We start from the raw sequence: 19,763 nt of genomic DNA, 5'->3' as shown, positions 1-19,763 counted from the left end.
TTAGTTACTTCGTTCGTTCGTTAGTTAGTTCGTCTGAAACCTCGGTCAATTGTAAACCTCGTTGAATTGTATACTTGTTACTAAATAAAATTCTTGTGCCTGCCTGTACTTTATACAGTGTTTCTTATTTGAAACAATTAATAACCCCCAACAATAGCGAACAAATTCCAGTAAATTCGACTTAAAACAAACTTTTTTTTAATTTACCAATACAAAATGGCGCAGCCCCGCTACGACATGCCTAATATTTATCAAGGTGGAATTAAATTCGGCTATTGGAATTTGATACGAATTTCCGATAAAGCTTCATTTAACAAGATTTTTAAACTTATGTGCTCTATAAATGTATGAAATCATTTGATTTTTATCTAGAAATATCATTTTCAATGTTTATTTATGTAACATTTATGTGCATGACAAAACTAAGAAAAATTAAGCTCTATAATGTAAAATTTTATTTAATCAAGCCAGGCGTATACAACAGTATTCCAATGTATAATTGATGTGAGTAAAAGTAATTTATGATAAAATTACAATCCGAAATTTTATTTTCACAGTAAATGAAAAATTAACTTTTTGTCCATCTCTTCCGGGATGAATAGTTCTGAGGAAGAAAAACGGGAAAATCTGGAATTTTTAGGATATTTAAATCAGTTTTTGATTTAAAAACCTTGTAAATTTTGCGTTAGTCTCGTGCTTTTTTTCTCCTAATATGACGTTAGAGCGAAAAGCTTGCAAATTTGATTAGCAGAGTGAGGTAAGCGTTGACCCCCCCCCCCGTCATTGTTTTTCTATAGCAAGTGGATGTAACCTAAACATGTTTGCAACACAAATTAAACCCTTCCTCCCTGTTTAATGTATCGTAATATTTGTGAGCGTTCCTTAGACGAGTAGACACTGCGCTTTAAAAATTGTTAAAAAATCGGTATATTAGGCTTACGATTGATTTAAAATTGAGATTCGTTACAGGTTAAATGATAAATACATTGTTTGAAACGTTCAGCATTTTCAATCTTCGAAGATGTGAAAATAAACAAATGTTAACAAATTTTAGGTTTTGGTATTTCGCTCATATAATTTACAGAACTCATTAATTCCAAAACTTAATATACCAGTTTTTGAGCAATTTTGAAAAATAATATTTTAGGATAATAAAAAAACCGGAAGCAAAGCAAACTTTACAGCGTGATTAGATCGAGAGCTGATTTAAATACTCTGCAAATCTTTACATTCGTCTGTTTATTCTCCTAAGGATGGTTTATTACAGAATTTCGTAAATTTGCAATTGGTGACATGTTTTGCAAAGAAAATTAAATAAATTAATACTCTAAAATTAAAATTTAGCGCTCTCAAATAATAAAAACCAACTTCAGCTTATTAGTAACCAAATGCCGAACCTCAAAATAGTGATTATTAAGACATTTTAATCTTTTGAGAAAGAGATATTCCTCTTCCAATTTGGAAAAACTATAAAGTGTTCATTTTTAAATAAAATTTGTCATATCACTGGATCAAAAAGTAAAAATGGATGTCAACTATTTGATTAAATAAGCAAAAATTAATCTTAAAATTAGGGTGTAAATTTTGGTTTTTAAAAATAATCATTTCAATTCACTAATGCAATAAAAATATTAAAAAATGGTTATTTCTATAATTACTTTTTTAAAGTTTTTTAAAGTACCCAATTCCGATATTTTTTTCACGATTACCATTTTTTCTGAATTATTTTTTCTCAAACTTTATCTACTTCTTAGGCGCTTGAAATTGAACTCAATATGTGACAGGCAATATTTCTTATCACATTCTCACAAAGAATTGGGATACGAAAATATAATCAGATAGTACTGATTTTATTTCATTTAGTTTATTAATGGTTATTCACATTGGCACAAATATTTGCTTGAAAAATAGCTTGAAGAATACCATACAAGTAGTGACACAATCATCCACTTTTTGTATTTTTTCTTTCTATGTATTTCAATTCCAAAATTGCTATCCCTTTCTGTATTTTTTTAAGTAGGAAAGCCAAGGACCATATTTTAAATAGAAAAAAGAGAAAAACGTTTCTCCCCTGTTATCTAAATCCCACAAAATCGTTCCCTGAGGTCTCGGCTCTCACCATCAATGTTCCTACCCGCCGTGATTCAGCCATTGATCCTGGGAAGACATTGATTCGATCTTATATATAAGATTATCGACCATCCGGACAACATTCGCTTTTTCTTTCTGCTTAAAAGGTTTATTTATGACAGCATTAAACATAACGGCCGCAAGTGCCGGGAAAGTTAAGGAAATTATTGCACAAAGTATTACCATATAAAGTATATATTGATTTATCGACTCTTTGTAAAATACACTCATTTCCTGAAATGTAAATTTATAACTCTTGATCTGCCCCATTTCTATTGAAATATTTTTCGAAGTAATTCTTTAAAGATTGATTATAAGCGTATGTCAACCAATTAACAAAGTGGGTCAAAGTTAGTTTTCCTTCTATAATTCTAAACTAGGATGCTTAGGCATTCCATCAAATTCATATTTTTAATTTGTTTTTAATTGACATGCGTTTTTTTAATTTACCTTCAATTGTTATACATTTTATCGAATGCACTTAAATTTTCATAAATTTACTCCAATTTAACTAAAAACAAGGAAATATTTTAGATTTTTCGATTCTTCGAAATTCTTTAAAATTTGAAATGGCATTGGAGACATTATTAATCCTTATCATAGGCACTGCTACTAACTTTTTTAGACTGGGGCTGCCTAAAACTTAAAAATGTATCTATTCCAATTTGTTTTAATCCTGTTATAAAGGATTCTATATGTCAAAAGTTACAAGTTTTGAATTTTGGTCTTTAAATATGAGTAGCCAGGGAATTTTTTAACTAAAGTTTTCTGGAACCCTGATAGTATATACACGCCTTAATAAAACCAGGGTGACTTCAGATTAAGGAAGCCTTTGAAATCAGAAAAAAGTCAGGGATTTTGAAACAATGGCAGAAGTCAGGGGATTTCTGTAAGAAGAACTTTAAGTGGCTGTCAAAAATAACTAGGGCTGCCGAACAGTCAGTTCCAGTCACCTTTTTGGTCAAATTACGTTTTAGCCACTTTTTGAAGATAATGTCATTAGAGCCACTTTTTAAAATGAAAATATAATTTTAGTCACTTTTCTTTCAGTAAATTAACCCATGAGCCTATTGAATTATTTTTCATACCTATTTCTGAACCTTTTAAAAATAATCTTTTAGGCTATTTCAAGTTTCCAAAAAATTTTTGAATAGATTTTAATAATTTGAAAGGATTTTAAATATTTAAGATTTTTTTATTTCTAATTCCAAGGAATTTTAAAGAGCCTTAAAAGTTTCAAGAAATTTTAAAAGATTGCAAAGGATTTTAGATATTTTGAAAGATTTTAATGCATTTTAAAGATCTTGTTTATTTTATAAGGAATTTTAAAGGCTTTCAAAGACATGAAGAGAAAGAATCAAATTTTATGGGGACTTAAAGATTTTTTTTAAACTTCGGAATATATAAAATTATTATTTAACAAGACCTGTAAGGCTTCAATATATTTTAGAATCTTTAAATGAATTTTCTGAGATTTCAATGATTTTAATGGATTTTAAAAGCTCTGAAGGTATTTTAATAAATTTTCCAGGATAAGGGAAAAAATTATAAAATTCCATAAAATTTTACGGGATTTTATAAGATTTAAATGTATTTTAAATAATTCTTTTACAGTAAGTGTTTATTCCATTCAAAATTAATAGAAATTTAAAAATCTCCCCAATTATTCCAAGTTTCCGTAATTATACAAAATTTCAAAAATTTTGAAAATTTTTTAATGTGTTGGTAACTTATAAATTGTCAAAATTTTAAATATTTCAATAATTTTCCAAAGTTTCCAAAATTCTCCGTATGAGCAGAAATCATGTATGTTTTGAATAAAAAAACGTCTGAAACATACGCTCGTCGAAAGAGTCCCGTTTTTCCCCTTGGTGCATAATATACTATTTTTAAACTGAACTCTGGAACCTGATCTACATTTAATTCCCTTGTCCTATTGGATGAATGAAAATAAAGGTTCGCAGGAGGTGAAAGAGATTAAAAATGTTTCGGGCAGAAAATTTAAAAGCGAGAAATTCGATTTCTTGGAACATCACGAGCAATCACCGAGCCGCCTCTCTGGCACAATCTATATCTGGAACGCCTACAGGTTGTGCTGCTATTCATGTGAGCTTAGCACGCAAAAGGCATCGACCCCAGTCAAGCGTTAGTTGTACAATACATACTATGAAAACTGACCTGCACAAATGTTTCATTCAAAGTACACTACTGTACTAAGTGCTGCACTTACGCCTCCCTAAACCTTAAATAGACTATTATTGAGTTCGGTATATTCTGTCAGTTTATTGGCGAACCGATTCATAAGTAGATCGCGTATAAACCTATCATATAATGAGTCACGATTGTCCAAATATATTCACTTATTGATTAGGCAATATCAAATGACCAATATTCAGGGTGTCTAGGTCTACTAACCAGGAAAACAGAAAAACCCGGGAAATAACTGGGATTAAAGGAGCAAAATGTCAAGTTTGTTATTAATCGTTATAAAAAAATAGTTTCCAATGTTTATCCTTATTCTGTATCCTGTGTCTCTACACCGGAAAATCCGTCGTCACGGATGTCACAAACTCAAACACGTGGTGAATTTAAACAGTGCGCATTTCACAGTTTGCCAAATTTATTTTGAATGCGCTGAAAAAATGTTTTAAAAGACATTAGAATCAGTGATAAAAGGTACGGTGGCAGCTTGATGTAAAGTAAATGATGCACTCAACTCCCGGTATAAGAACGGTTCCTGGCATGAATTGCATTGGCCTTGCTCCTAAATTGGAGGAATTCAAACGTAAACAGGCAGGGCTATGTGAACCACTTCAGTTGAATTTGGACATATGACGCAACCTATTATGCAACTAATGCTCTGAGAATGCGACCCTCCAGCTATTTGTCATGCTGGACTGAATACATCCTCCCTTTTCAGAAGTTCTAGGTACTTCATAAGCCAGGAGTTCTTATGTCGGGAGCTGAGCCTAATTTTGGATAAATTCGAGATATTAAAGAATTATTGTTTTTTTTCTAACCTCCTTTTTCATAACCTCCCCATATCTGAAAGAAAAAAATCTACCCGCTTCGCAAGTACAGTCTCATAGCGCGCTATTCGCGCGGCTAGCTGCGCTCGCATGTTTGAGCGCGCCTAGGGTGCGCGACTGTTGGTTCTCGCGCTTCGCGCTCGACAGTATTAGAAGCTCACTTTTAGAATTTTTATCCAAAATGGCTGACCAACGAACTTGGTATTTAGGTTAGGACACTAAAAGAGTGTATCGAAGGCCAATCTAATAGATTATTTTGTTTAAAAGTTATCGTGGTCATAGTGAGACACATTCGTAAAAACCTGTTTTTCGGATTCAAATGGTCTCAAAACGTGAATTTTTGACAAAAACTGGGAGGGAGGTCAAATTTTAAACAAATCTAATACCTTCTCTGATGAGAATGTATTAACATGAAAAAATAACAAATTATTAATTAAATTTTTTGAAACCCCACACACGAGATGAAAGGAAATTAAATGACATAAGTTGTGAGTAAAATGTGCCCACGAAGCGGGCAGATTTTTTTGTTTTTTACTGTTAATCATGTTTTTCACGATTAGAGCTAAAACTATACATCCCTTCAAAAAGTGGTTGATAACAAATTTGGAGATCTTTTTCAAAATCACAATTTTTATTTCTTCATCTTTTACCGTATTTTGCATAGTCTGGCCGAAAAATGTAATTTTGGATTTTCCATAATTCTGTATGCTGTCGAAATATAAAAATTTTGATTTTTCAAAAAAATTCAAAAAATTGTTATTATAATCTTGTAGCTCATTCAAAAAGCAACATTTTTCTTCTCTTGGCTTTTTTCATATCGTGCATTATTTGGCCTAAAATGTTCATTTTCGTCTGTTTTTTTTAAATTTTGTAAATGCAATAACTCCGGTAATTTTTGAGATTATGAAAAAAGTCATCGGGTTAAATTGTTTGAATTTTTGAATACTATGAATAACCGTACAGAGAATTTTTGAATTTTTGAAAAAGTGGTCTCAAAAATATTCAAAATGTGCCCACTTTTTGAATTTGTATCTAAAATGGCTGGCTGACGAACTTGAACTTCAGTTTAGGACACTAAAGGAGTGTACCAAAGGCCAATCTAATAGATTAATTTTTTCAAAAGTCATCGTGTTCACAGACAGACAGACATACATACAGACAGCCATACAGACATACAGACATACAGGCAAACCCATTCGTAAAGACCTATTTTTTGGATTCAGGGGTTCGCAAAACGTGGACATTTGACAAAAACTGGGGGGGGGGGGCAATTTTTACACAAATCTAATGCCTTATCTGATGAGAATGTAAAAATAAATTTTAATAATATTTAAATAAAATATAATAACTACTGTTTTAGATAAAAATGACAAACAGAAAATGTTGTATTAGTGCATCGTATCAAGGAGGCGTTCATTGCTTTCCAAATCTACTAGATGAAACGAATTAAAAATTGTAGCTGAGGTGAACCAAATAAATGTACCGAAAAAAAATAATTTGGAACTAAATAGTTGCGAACCAACCAATATTGTGCCTATGCATAAGTCGAGGCATAAGTCCTATGATATATCACAGCTAGAAAACCGCTTAAAAAGGAAGTGGTTTTGTGTTAAAGGAACTTCTACCTGCTAAAAGATCTCATAGATAATATATGTATTTTTTATAATTTTAGAAATTCTATTTGTATTTATTGTATTTAAAATGTAATTTCTCAAAAGTTACGAAAAATTCGTAATTACAATTGTAAGTGTATATGTATACGTTATATTAACACTCAATCTGAAAATTAATTAAATCCATTATTCCTTTAAAAAATTATCTATAATTCTCGTTGGAAACTTTATTTTCAATTTGTTTGTCATTTAGCAATTATATAGTAACTTTACAACTAAAGATTATTAAAAGACATCCTAAGTCATCTTAAGAACATCCTATAGATGTGTGAAATGTATACTTAGAATATTTTGAGATAACTTATAATATCCTGTCGTTGTGTTGGATATTTATCTAGCAAACAAAAAATGCAAGCAAAAATGATCTTATTTTCCTGGATTTCATAAATAAAGTTGAATTCATTTTGTAGTGAATAATGATAATAATTTTAATAATGCGTGGCTTTCGGGGAGGGCTGGTCGCCACAGTGCGTGAATATGACTGTTAGTAACTGTTTTCAGTTTATTTATATATTATTATAGATCACAAATTTTCTGCAACATAAATTTTGTACATAAAAATATTGAAAGAAGTAATTCATATCAAGAAAATATGTATAGTTTTTCAGACTTTTAAAGCGACGAGAAAAATGAAACTAAAGAATTAATTGTAAGCTTTTAAGTTTTCCAAATAAGTCAAATAAGAATCTGGAAGTTTTTAAGACCACTTTTCTAATTAACAAAAAGTGGCAGGAAAACTAAATTATTTCAAAAGATATCTAGAAGTTTTGAAATTTTTTGAAAAGATTTGATAGATTGTTGACTGTTGAGAAAATTTCAAAACATTTCAAGAAAATGATTTAACGTGATTAAATTTAATTGTTCGGACCTTGATAGAAGTGATAATACACATGTGTTTAGGGTCGCTGATATAAAATCTGATGTTAGAATTTTTAATTCGAAATGGCGGATTCAATATGGTGGACATAAATGATTTAAAAAGTTCGGATCTTGATAAAGTGAGTATTTCCTAGGTTTTTGGGATTGCTCAAACTAAATCTGATGTTAGATTTTCGAAATTCGGAATGGCGGATTGAATACAGGGAACATAATTGATTACAAATGTTCGGACCTTGATATAATTGGTGATACTTATGTTTTGAAGGTCGCTGAATTGAATTCAGGTGTTGGATTTGTCAATTTTAAAATGGCGGATTCAACATGGTGGATATACTAATGTTTTTGAAGTTGTTACACTAAAAATGTAATGTATGTAATGTGGCATAACAAATTTTAAGTAAAAAAAATGATAAAAATGGTAGTATTATGGTCTGTTACAGAGTGAATAGTTTCATACAAATTGCCGCTCTCAGCCGAATCCAAAAACATGGAACGAGTTTTTAAATATTTTGTTTAAACATTCGATTATTGGAATCGAAGATCTTGAATTTTTTACATTAAGCATCAGATTTCAATTCATTGACCCCAACAAATTAAAATATCACCAATTTCATCAAGATTCGAACATAATAAATAGTTCAAGACCTTGTACACTAATTGACCCAAGTGGAGAACCTTACATAACGACTTTGTGAGGATCTTCACTTGAGGTGATTGCTAGAGAGATTGATCAGCAACCTGGGTCGGAGTAGTGTTACCGAACGAACGTGTTAATTACATAAATAACACGAGAATTCCGGACCAATCAAAAAATTCTCTATCCCTTACTCACATTATTCCTTTCCCCACAGAGTGAGTCACGCCTACCCCGAAAGGGAAATGGCCTAATGGTGTAATAATAATTATTATTATTAATAATAATAATAATAATTATTAATAATAATTATATCGGTGGCTCAGTTGGTTAGACACTCGGACTTCACCTCAGAGTTCCGGGGTTCGATCCCTGAGCCGGTACCTCTAGAAATTTTTCAATGTACCTTTACCGAGGTTCTGGTGGTTCGGAACCTACCTTAAGCTTTAGGTCCCATCATCGTGTACTTGACTGCAATCCACTCCGTCAATGATGGGGTAAACCAGGCTTTGTCCAAAATGTCTGGGCAGACTGCTCTCATCAAATCATTTTATTGCATTATAAAAATGCGTCCGTGAATGATGATATATACTGGCACAGCCCCTTGCAAAAATGGTCCAATAAAAAATCCAACTCTAACCAAAAATGCCTTCGACATGTTGGGTAGTATAAGCCTGTGAAAAAATTTCAACAGAATAATGTTATAAAAATGCATCCGTGACTGATGATATATACCGGGACATCCCCGTGCAAAAATGATCAAATAATGTTCGCAGCATTGGATCCGCCATTTTGAATTTTAAAAATACAACTTCAGATTTTGATTCAGCGATCCTAAAAACATTGACCATGAAAGTATCACTTGATTCTGATGTGTTTTTTTCACGAGAGAATTTTAGGCTCAATTGAGCCAAAGATTGCTATGCAAATTTTAAATAGTTTATAATTAAAAATTTTAATTTAAAGGGAATATTTGAAAAAATGTCAAAACATTTTAAAAGATTTTTGAAATCTTACAAAAATAATTCGAAAAATTTTACGGTCATTTTTTTAATTATGCAGACTTAGCAAAACTTAGAAAAGATACGAATAACTTTAAAAAAATAGTTGGAAAATTTGAAAGTTTATGCAGATTTTGTTTTATTTTAGGAAAAAATATATATTTCAAAATTTTTAAAATTGTTTACTAAAATTTCGGAAGAGATTGTAATATTTTACAGAAAAAATAATTTTAAAACAAAACTTTTCAATTTTTCAATATTACAGAAGTTTAGAAAAAAATCGAATAAGCTTTAAGAGACATTAGAAGTTTCGAAAATATTACAAAATAATAACAAACTTGCAAAGGCTTGTAGACATTTAAAACAAAAATGTAAATTTATAAATATGAAAAAAGTGAGATATAGTTTTTAATTGATTTGGTATTAGCCATTAATCACTGAAGAGCTATTAAAAATCCATTCAAAAAAGATTTATTTTAATAATAAGTAAATTTTACCATAACTAATTTATAAACACATGTAATGATAATTGAACGGTCATAATAAAAAAAAAAAAGTTTTTTATAATTACTCTTCTGTAATTAATTACTAATTAATCCCTAATACTAAAGACATTAATAATTATATTTACCATTAAGTAAGCAAGTATATTTTTACAAAAAGTAACAACTATCTTACTAATCAAATCTGCGCAAATGATAAAAAATGGCAATTGTATTATGTTTCCTATATTATGTATAAAAAAATTTAAGAATAATTAACTGAAGAGGGCAACCGTCGTATGCTGAAAAATCTAAAACATATATAATGTTATTTTATTCCTTTTTATTGTGTCCCTTGGTATTTAATTAACCGAAGACTTATTTATTTAACACATTAGAACATTCAATTGTCCCAGAAATAAAATTTTCCAGGGCCGAAGGAATAACAGTCTTGTGCAATGACTTTTAAATCAAGAAGGATAAAGAAATAAACAATTTGGCTTGTCATTTATCCATATTGATCCATTAAATAATTCGGGTTTTGTGCAGATATATTGATCTACTATTTTTCAGAAGAACAAGTGCAGTTAGCTGATAAATATTGATGAGATCACAATGTCACTAAATTATTATAAAGCCCCAAAATGTATACGACTGATTAGGCATTTGTGTTAGCTAACATTAGTTTACATAATATTTGGAAATTTATTCTACATTTGCATTTTATGATCTGAATATTAACACAGTTTCTGAATGCAGAATGTTTTGTATATTGTTCAATGCCTTTGAACAGCGTCAGTAATAACACATAGTTTATTATCTATTGACATCCTCTTGTATAGATCATTTGGAATAATAATTTTAACAATTCAATTAAGTTTAACAGTTAAAAATAACCAAATAAGATAGTTTCTAAATATGATATTTGTAAGTACATATGATATGTATTATAATAAAGGCATTTTTCCATTAATTTTTTTATTCTTATTGAAATATGTCTAAAAAATGTTAAAAAATGTTAAATATTTAAAAGTCATGGTAAAAATCAATTACGAACATATGCTTTTCCTTATGCTTATGTAGCTGCAGACCTTTCTGAAAATTGGATTAAGTCGAACGACAATAAATCTTCAAACTAGGACCATTTTACTCGAGATTTTACTTATATTCTCTAAAAATTATATCTTGCCTCTATAATCTCTTTGAGCCCCTTGAATTTAAAGTTGAAAATTCAAGAGAAATTTTAGTTTTGGAACCAACTATGTGTAAAATTTAACATTAAAAATCTTAGTGATCTAATCAATCCAATTACATGTGCTTAAACTCTTAGTGGTTTGTTAATATACATACAAAACGTATAGCAAGCAATCAGTTTAAATCACCATCAATAACTTCAAATCACGTACAATCATGAGAATTTACCTGCAATCACCTTGAGTAACATGTTTTTCTGCTACGGCTAAAATTACATGAATGCAATTCAGTCACCTGAAATAATTTACAATTAACTGTGAAATAACTTTCAAATCACCCAAAGTTATCTGGAATCATTTTCAAACACCTGTATTTACTTAATTAACATGCATTCACTTAATTTACCTGCAATCATTTATATTTATCTTGAATAAAATGTTTTCATTTGCAATAACTTGAAATCACATGCAATCATCAGTAATTTTATGCAATCATGCAATCGATGCACATCGAAATTTGAATGATTGAAATGTGAAGAATTTAAGACGTAATTTTAATAATTTTTAACCCCAAATAGGATCTTACACGGCAGTAGGTGCAAATAGATGGTTAGTCAATACTGGGATTTAATCACGAAGCGATTGATCACCGCCTTCCTGTCCTCACTTCTTTTTCTCTAAGCAATAATTACATTTCTAATGGAAACGAATGTGGGCCCTTTTCGCAAATAATCTTCTTTCCTTTTATCGACAAGAACAGTCAGGGTCACTGGGATTATAGAAATCCCCTGGGATAGTTTCTTACCTTCCCTTTATATAAAACTCAATAGTACGTACTATAGATATATTCGAATTGGAAACGAGTCGATATTGATGTCCTTGCAGATTGGATTGGCCACGTCAAGTTTCTCATTATATTAGAGAACCTTCCTTATAATTTGTTTGAGGAATAAAAAAAATTAGGTGATCCCCTCTTTTTTGATTAAAAAAATACAAGTTGAGTAATATACAATAAATTCGATTATACTATTATTATTATTATATAATTAAGCCATTTACCCTTCGGGGTAAGGGTGGCTCACTCGATGAGGAAGGCAGTAATGTGGGGTGGTGGATAGATTACATGTACTTCCGAAAAGATCACCATAGAATATTGACTTGATATTTGGCCTAAGGGTTTCTTTTAGACCCTAGATGAACGCTCTCAAAGGATTTTTGGCGCATATCAATATAAATTAAGTTATTAATAATTTTGAATACTTTTAAAAATAAGTTTTTTTTTAAATCTCGAAAAATATCGGTTTTAGACAAAACGTTGTTAATAGGGGTTGTAAATCTCGTTGTAATAAATCTTTTGTATTCATTAAATAGTTTGCAAGGATACAAGTTTATTTCTTAAAATTTGTTTGGACTCTAATATCGCAAGTTTTGGAAGTTTTTGGTAACGAAAAATCTGACCGTCTATCTTTTGTGAACAAAATTTTTTCCAAAATCAATATTTTTCGGCATTTAAAAAAAACACTAATTTTTTGTTAAAGTCAAATTTATCCCCAATTTAATTTATATTAATTAGCGCCAAAAATTCTTTTTGTGAGTTCAGCTAGGGTCTAAAAGGAACCACTAGGACGAGTATCAAGTCAATATTCTTTGGTGAACTTTTCGAAAGTGTACCCGATAGATGTTAGATAGATCTAGAATTTCCGTGTTATTTATTTGAATAGTACGTTCTTTCCGCAAGAATGATCCGGTCTAGGCTACTGATCAATCTTTTTAGCGATCAGCCCAAGTGAGGAGCTGCACAAAGTAATCATGTAAAGCTCTCAGCTTGGACCCATTAGTACCCAAGGTCTTTTGTTTCAGGCGTTATTTACTTCACTGACACTCTACTTCATGCGCATTTCATAAATTATGTATTTGACGCCACACATTCATGTCCTGGCATACCTCTATAGCTTCCTTCACGTCCATGCATTTTCTCATCCAAGGTTATTGTGTTTCTATGTCTTCTTATGTTTCTTTAAATAAGGGTCTCATTCACACATTCTAACCATTAGCCGTTCATCTTTCATGATCGAAAAAGAAGAAGTAGACGAAAAATAATTTCCCGTATAGTTAGGAAATTGTTTCTTTATATCTTCACAGAAAAGAACAACGTGCAATCTTTACCCTGATTTCGAGTAATATTTACCTACAACAAAAAATCTACAACAAAACTATTTACCCATCGCATTAGGTATGTTTGTAATGATAACTTTATTTAATCTTATTTTGTTTTAATGTTACAAAAATCAACTTCACTTATAGAGAAAATACACTTCTATTTTATCAGTGCCTATAGACAGATCAGGAAGTCAGGGTCATTACCTCTAGCCATCTATCAATATAATGAAAAGCCTTAAACTAGTCTTCGATCGAGTAAAGCATGTCGACAGTCGACACGAAAGAATGTAGACTCTTATAGAGTCCACATGCAAATAGCAAATATTCTAAACATAACAACTTTCGTTTTCCTATTTCTGCATCGGGAAATTTTTTTTTTCCGAGCAGAAAACATTTTTTAAAAAGATGAACCAAGATAACACCTAATTCAATTAAAACTTATGATTTTTTCCAAAATCGGTCAACCTTCATGGTTAGCTTCACAGTTTTGACTTAAAAGTGCTTGTCCATCCCAGTTTTGATCTTAAATAGTTTTATCCTGAATTGTTTAGGAGATATTGTTTAGCTCTGATAAGTCTAAAGTTATTTTGTTGTGAAAAACACCATTTTTGCTTCCTCGTATAGGAAGCTTTGTTACTTATGTTGTCATATCCTTAAGATGGTTATTGCCCAACATGTTCAAGGCATTTTTTGGTTTAGAGTTGGATTTTATTTGATTATTTTGCACGGGACTGTCCCGGTATACGAGGTGTGTTCAAAAAATAAGGTGACTTTATGGTTTTCTCAAATTTTCATTTATTCCTCAATATTTATGTTGTCCCCTTCAAAGTAATCCCCCCCCCCCAGATATAATAAACTTGTGCCAACGCTTTTTCCAATCATCGAAGCACTTCTGATAATCATTTTGTGGTATAGCCTTGAGTTCTTTCAGCGATGCAGTTTTTATCTCCTCAATCGTGAATATTGATGTCCTTTCATGGGTCTCTTCAGTTTTAGGAAAAGAAAAAAGTCACTGGGGGCCAAAGCCGGTGAATATGGAGGCTGAGACATGACTGTAGTACATTATTGACTTCATTCAACATCTCCTGAGCGATGGTCATGCGATGGATCTTTTGATCAAAATTAAGCAGTTTTGGAACAAATTTCGCTGACACGCGTCTCGTGCCCAAAACGTCCGAAAAGATAGCATGGCATGAGCCAACCGATATGCCAACATCTTCAGCAACTTCTCTGATGGTAATTCGGCGATTTTTCAACCATTTTCACCATTTTCACCATTTCCAGGGCGAGGTTCGTCTTCGACATCCTCTCGGCCTTCTTCGAACAGCTTGTACCACTTATACACATTTTTCTTACCATTTTTTCGAAAGAAGAAAATCGTTGAACACATCAAACCCTTCTAACCTTTTACGCCTCTGCCAGAAAAACAACACGATCTATATAGTCAAAACTGTGAACATATGATTGTGACGAGTGTATCAACACAACAAAACAAAAAATATAAAACTTGAATGTACGCAGCCCGCGAAAATTGAAAAGTCACCTTACTTTTTGAACAGACCTCGTATATCATCAGTCACGGACGCATTTTTATAATGCAATCAAGTGATCTGATGAGAGCAGTGTGTGCCGACATATTGGACAAAGCCTGGTTTTTACCCTATCATTGACGGACTGGGCTGCAGTCAAGTACACGATGGGGGAACCTACAGCTTAATATCGGTTCCGAACCACCAGAACCTCGGTAAAGGTACATAGAAAAATTTCCAGAGGTACCGGTTCAGGGATCCAACCCCGAACCTCTGAGGTGAAGTCCGAGTGTCTAACCAACTGATTAAGCCATTTTTATTGCGGGGTAGGCGCGACTCACTCGGTGGGGAAGGGAGTAATGTGAGGAAGTGATATAGAATTTTTAGATTGATCCAGAATTCTCGTGTTACTTATTTAAGTAACATGTTCGTTCCGTAACACTCCTCTGACCCAGGTTGCAATTAATATAGCAATCACTCTAAATGGTTAAGACTGTGAAAAATTTCTACTTCAATTTTTTAGAGGGATAAAGTTTTATTCAGACAACTTCGCGTTTTCAAAACACATGTGTTGTCATGCAATAACAAAAGAAAGTTTAACCGATATTTGGTTAAAGTTTATTCTGTAAAGTTAATTTTTGTTGCAGCGAATCTTTCATCGGAAATCGATGTAAAGTTTACCTTCTGTTTTTTCTGTGATGTGACACTTTCTTATGAACATGAAACCTTAATTGAATACAGACGTAGACACATTGATGAAATTCGGAGGGCTTATATTCACCACTAATATCTCAGAACTGACTAAATCATTTCTTAAAATACTTGTTACCTTTTTTTAGCACTTTATAATAATTTAAAAATGGGTTTTTATAGTAAAACTTCTTTCATCAACATCAGTTAAAGTTGATGTAATAATATAGTTCCTTGGTTCAACATTTATTGATTGACGTATAATCTTTCCTTAAAAAATAGGCGTGTCACGAAAATCTCGAAAGAATTTTTGTCGCTTTTCCTCAACGATGTATGGGTAAATTGAAAATCATCTATATTATTTGAAAAATCAATTTTTATAGAAAAAGTGTCTCCTTCACATAATTTATAGTTGATGCAAGAATAGAGCAATTTATTAAATCGAGACAAATCGTTTGACCCACACTATTATTACATTATATTAAATATTAAGATAGTTATGGTCATCTATATTATTTTAAAAGTCGATTTTTCTACAATAATCTTCGCATTCACATTAATTAAAAATGATGCAAGAATAGACAAATTTCAAAATCAAGACGAATCGGTTGACCCATGCTATTATTACATTTTACTGAAGACTAAGGACGTAATGGTCATTTATATTATTTGAAAAATGTCTTTTTATAGTAAAAATTTTTACCACATACTTTATAGTTTATGCAAGAACAGAAATGATTCGTTGATTCGAGAAAAATTAATTGAACTATAACAGCACTTAATTTTATTCAGAAGTAAGGAGGTCATAGTCATTTATATTATTTGAAAAATCGGTCATTATATAGTTCAACTTTTTTCATTTAACTTAATCAAAAATTGACACAATAACGGAAAATATTCCTTGATTCGAGACAAATCGATTGAACTATAGTATTAATCTATTGTATTGAAAAGTACGCAAGGAATGGTTCTTCTTATAATTTGAAAAATGTATTAAAAACAGAAAAACATTTTTTCCTCAACATAAATTGAAGTTCATGTAAGAGTAGAAAAGTCTTCTTGATTGAAAACATTTAAATTAAGTTATTTGGATTCTTTTTTTTTAACTTTCTCTTTGAGGAAGCTAATATATTTGTTAATGAATCATAATGAGGTAGCAAAGTGCTCATCAAATAAGCAACATATAATTATAAAGACGAACAAAGCGGAAACACCTGAGGTCGAATCCCCAGCTATTTTCAGTTGATTGAAATATAAGTTTTGCGGAAATAAAGACAAGTTAATTCCGAAAACCTTAATGTCTAATAAAATTCAATGAAAAGGATGTCTTGAAGAACACAAGAACTTTAGGCTCGATTTTAGTTACGAAATTTTCCTTAAAGTTACCCCTGAACGAGCTGAAGAGGGGTTAAACCTACGGAAAATTCAGTAACTATAAACAGTGCGTTGCAAGCATTATTTTCTAAAAATCTTTTCAAGATCTTTTTCAAGATCTTTTTCAAGATCTTTTTCAAGATCTACCCATTTTTTCGACGGGAAACTGAATGGAAATTTATGACCAATAAGAAGGACCAATAATCCCAATAAGAAGGACTCGGAGAACCCTTTTTTCTAGTATAATTTGGCAAAGCTTGAAATACAAAGTATTTTATTTACATTATTTGAACTAAGCAATTTCCGATAATTGTTCACAAATCAATGTTTTCAACATTAATAATACCAAATAATCAAAATAATACTAATGATTATAAAAATAAATGGTCAAAAATACATGCAAAACTGTCAAAATTTAAGAGTTTTTTTCAAATTGAGAATCTGTAAATAAAAGTATTTCAGAACACAATTTCGAAAATAGAAAAAATTACAAACTTTAAAAATGTATCAATTGACATTCAAATGAATTAAAACTTTATTCGTGCTTTTAAAATGAAGAGTAAATTTGAATTGTAATAGAAAAGTTTTGAAAAACGCCATCGCAACTGAAGGAAAAAAATTCTTTGCATTGGTATTGACAGATTGTAAAAATAGTAATTTATTTATTTTTATATATCTTTCAGAAATAATAATTTAATAAATTATTTAAGTGTATTTAACATTTTTTAAACTCTTATTATTAAAAAATTTGTTACTATGGATTTTTAAATTAATTAGTTTTTTAATATTAGGTAATAGAAACCCAAGGAAGCGTGAATTTCTTGCTACTTTTAAATATTTTACATTACTTTATATGATATAATTTTGTATGTAATTATACCAATTATATAATTAAGATATACAGACGATGATATTTACCTTGCCGCGGATGGGACCGTAGGGGAATAATTTTCATAGAAACAATGTTCCCCCACTGTCGAGTCTGATCTCGATGCGTGGTGCTTGATGCAATTTGTTTCGCTCGCTAAGAACGTTGCCACGCGGTCGTGCTGGGGGAAGAGCTGGACCGAGAGTTAGGGGAATCGGCAAGGTAAATAGCAACAAGGTAAGTAGCGTCGACTGTACTTTACATAAATTTAAGTATGAATTTGAAAATTAAACTTTGAATTACTTATAAAAAATAATGTTTAGTTCATTTAAATTGTGAGTATATAAAATTAGAATTGCATTCAATATTTTATTTAACAATATTAAAGTAACGAAAACTAAACATTCATTATTTTATTTCATAATTCTCAATTTTAGCGTGTAGTTTCGAATAATAAGGGTCTCGAGTTTAAGGGTTCCCAGCGGCTTAAATCAGGTACTCCTGGCTTATAATGTCCTCTAAAAGCCCTGTAAACATAAAAGGGATCTCTCCGAATTTTTGATAAATAATTAAAAATGTCAAAACGATGCACACAATGTGAAAAGCCATGTAAACAATAGACGGACAATAGACGAATGTTATAATGTTTTTTTTAAACTGCATCTTATTATTAATAATTAAAAAATCTTAATATCATTGAAATGATCAAAGTTATAAAGGTTCAAAGAAAAAAGGACCCAAATATTCCATTTTGATTATCTCCTAAGCGTTTTGAATTTTTCAAAAATTATTTTCGGGTTTTTCCTTAAGCACCTTAAAGAACGAATACTAAAATTTCCATTGAAATTAGCAACAATATATGAAATTCTTTAGATGATTTGACACTAAACTGCTAATTATAAGCAACCAATCGTCGCAACCAATCGTCTATTTTACAGCTTAAAAACTCGGGAGGTATCTCCAAAACACGTTTAGAAAAAACTTGCACAATTATACGAACACAGATAATTTTTATCATGAGGCAGATGCCAATTATCTATCGTTTGCACGTAGGGGAGAAGCAGAGAATGTGGCACAGCGGGTAATGTGGCGCGGTTAGTTACATCATTAAGCCATTTCCCTTTCGGGGTAGGCGTGACTCACTCGGTGGGGAAAGGAGTAATGTGGCGAAGTGATAGATAATTTTCAGATTGATCCAGAATTCTAGTGTTATATATGTAAATAACACGTTCGTTCCGCAACACTGCTCCGACCCAGGTTGCTGATCAATCTCTCTAACAATCACCCCAAGTGATTTCACTCTACTGACACTCTTTTTATTAATTGTTTTACGGCATACTTTTCTGTCCTGGCATACATCTCTAGCTTCTTTAATGTTCATGCATTTTTTCATGCAGGCTATCGTGTTTCTGTGACTTCTTATGTCTCTTCTAACTAGGGTCTCATTCACACATTCTAACCACTCTTTCCGCGGTCTACCTCTGGGCACGCTGCCATTTACTTTACCTTGATACACTTGTTTCGTTAGTCATTAGTTAATGTCTCGCTGCCGTATAGTACTCTACCAATAACCTTCTTACCTTCGTTTATGCGTCTATCTAATTCCTCATCTATCTTCCCTTCCCTAGTAAATAAGCTACCAAGGTATACGAACTTATCAACTCGTTCAATTCTCTCATCATTTAATAAAATATTGCATAGTATTTTCTCACTCTTTCCTTTGAACACCATAGTTTTTGTTTCATTTGCGTTAATTTTGAGGCCCATGCTCTTCATGCTTGCATCCAGTTTATTCAACATTCTTTGTAAGTGTTCGATTGACTCTGCCATAACAACCTTATCATCTGCGACCGCTAACCCACGTACCCTTAATGTTTCGAGATCTACACCCTCTTCGTAGAAAAAAGCCATTCTTAAACACTTGTCCATAAATACCATAAATAACCATGAAGGCATAACGCATCCTTGTCTAACTCCTTGAATAATATCGAATCAGTCACTCAATTTCCCATTCACCCTTACACTCGCTTCGCTACCTGTATATATTGTTTTTATAGCTTGTAGCATCCATCCATTGACTCCATATTCTTTCAGGACTTCCGAAAGTTTACTTCTATCTAC

The sequence above is a fragment of the Belonocnema kinseyi genome, chromosome 6 (genome assembly GCF_010883055.1).
Source record: "Belonocnema kinseyi isolate 2016_QV_RU_SX_M_011 chromosome 6, B_treatae_v1, whole genome shotgun sequence".
Lineage (NCBI taxonomy): Eukaryota > Metazoa > Arthropoda > Insecta > Hymenoptera > Cynipidae > Belonocnema > Belonocnema kinseyi.
The sequence above is the reverse complement of the archived record's forward strand: the minus strand, read 5'-3'. Positions refer to the sequence as shown.